Raw genomic sequence first — 2379 nt, 5'->3', positions numbered from 1 at the left:
TGAAGATCACAACCCTACCTACCTTTTAGCCTCACCGGAGGATTGGGCGCATGGGCATGTCATGTGCTTAGCACACCATTTAACCTTGAGTGAGCACTCAGTGGCTGCTGCTTATGATTACTGCCATTTCCACTGGCTGTTATTACAAGACACTTAGTCTGAGAACCCAACTGCATATTCCTCCTTCTCATAAAAGCAGCCCCAAAAGGATGCTCCTGGCGGCGAGCCGGCTGCTGCCAGCGCCCATGGAAATTCTCTCCACTTAGGTGCTTTTATTTGTTGGCCTTAGTTACAAGGGGACTTGTTGAGATCGCTACTCACCACACATCTGCACGTATCGGGCAGGGGCACTGGGGACTTGTAAAATCTGTTGTTTTTAACACAACAAGTCTTGGGTGCACTGAATCACCAGGGAAGTTTGCCTCAAATGGAGATGTTAAGACGCTGCTTTAGCCAGTCTGGAGGAGGGCCCAGAAACCTGCTCTTTTAATAAGCCTTTCCAGGTAGTCCCAGTGCAAGCCTGCACGTAAGCTCTGGTCCAGCAGATCGTCTCCTGAAAACCAGTGCCACCCAAACCTTAAGGCACCACTCAGATGAGAGATTGGTTTCTTTCCCCATCCCCTGCCCCCGAATTCTTTAACACAGACTATCTTCCAAAATGAAGAATCTACAGGAGAAATGTTAGTTTCTATTTCAAATAAGAGACTCACTATGTTTTTCTTCACATGTCAGAAATCCTTTAAGGTAAAATACCCTTAAATTTAAGCAATGGGTTCAAGAGTTAATCTGAAAAGAAGTGATACATGTAACATTATATATAATATAATATATGAAATAGCTATATTACAGAATGCCTGAAGAGCCTGAAAATACAGAGAAAAGAAAGGATTTGTAAATTTATAAATAAATACATAAATACATATACTCCAGGGCATCCAGGAAGTCTAGAAATATTTGAAAATGTAGCTAAATGGACTGCTTATCAATAAATTTATCCTATGTTTCCTGGATGATCAGACACCTTGTAGAATGTCATTACTTTAGTATAATTAGATGATCCAAATCTATCAGGGCTCACATCAAGTCTCCTTCCTCCTTTCCTTCCCTCCTTCTTTCCTTCACTCCCTCCCTCTGTCTCTCCCCTTCCTTTCTTCCTCCCGTCCTTCATTTCTTTCTCTTTCTTTTAAAAATCATTTTCTTTTTTCTTTTTCTTTTTTTTGGGAGGGTGGGGGGCAGAGAGAGAGGAAGAGAGAGAATCTTAAGCAGGCTCCATGCCCAGTGCGGAGCCCAATGTAGGACTCTGTCTCACCACCCTGCGATTGTGACCTGAGCTGAAATCAAGAATCAGACGGTTAACCGACTGAGCCACCCAGGCGCCCCTATAATCATTTTCTGAGCTTTTAAAACATACACAGCACTCTAGTAGATGTGGTTGTAATGGACGTATTTGTGTGTGGGGTGGGTGTTATAAAAATACAAAATATAGAGTCCCTACTCTCAAGAGCATTCTCCTTGGGGTGTAAAATATAAACAGGTGATACATTTAAATGTTATTATAAGCCAGTATCTCAAGTGAGTGGTTCAGAAAATGTGTGCCAGAAAATTCTGGGGCAGAAGTGTCAAGCTGTCCAGAATGGTCCAGACCATTTTCAAGGAATTTCGTTATGCTACGTGAAGGCATTCTCTAATCTCTCCATCTAAGATATAATCACCCAAAACTCCAACAGCAGGCCGTCAACAAGCCCTACAGTACGGTAAGAAATAAAAATTCCGGGGCGCCTGGGTGGCTCAGTGGGTTAAGCCGCTGCCTTCGGCTCAGGTCATGATCTCAGGGTCCTGGGATCGAGTCCCGCATCGGGCTCTCTGCTCAGCGGGGAGCCTGCTTCCCTCTCTCTCTCTCTGCCTGCCTCTCCATCTACTTGTGATCTCTCTGTCAAATAAATAAATAAAAATCTTTAAAAAAAAAAAAAAGAAATAAAAATTCCAATTTTTCACATCTCATACGACAAAGGAAATTCTACATGCCATGGGACCTGGCCCAAACTCAGCGATGAGGACAATGACACATTACCCAGTCGCTATTCCAAAGCCCTGACACACGCTGAACATTGCCACAGGTAGGAAAGTACATTTGCCGTATCATTTCTCCTGGTTCTTTTCATGCAGGTTACTTCTCTGGGGAGGTGAAGAGAAAAAGATGTCATCTTTCCCTTCTAGAAGGCAGGAGACAGGAGAAATTGCCTAGCTCAAAATTATAACTTGTCATCCAATTATCCTGATCAAGGGAACCCACTGAGACAAAGCCTCAGACTTTAAAAAAGATCATGCTGGGTCCCACTCTTCATGAGAATTTGTCTTGCACGGGGCTTTTCTACTTAG

This window comes from Lutra lutra, chromosome X, assembly GCF_902655055.1.
Source record: "Lutra lutra chromosome X, mLutLut1.2, whole genome shotgun sequence".
In the NCBI taxonomy this organism is placed as follows: Eukaryota; Metazoa; Chordata; class Mammalia; order Carnivora; family Mustelidae; genus Lutra; species Lutra lutra.
Note: the sequence above shows the minus strand (reverse complement) of the source record.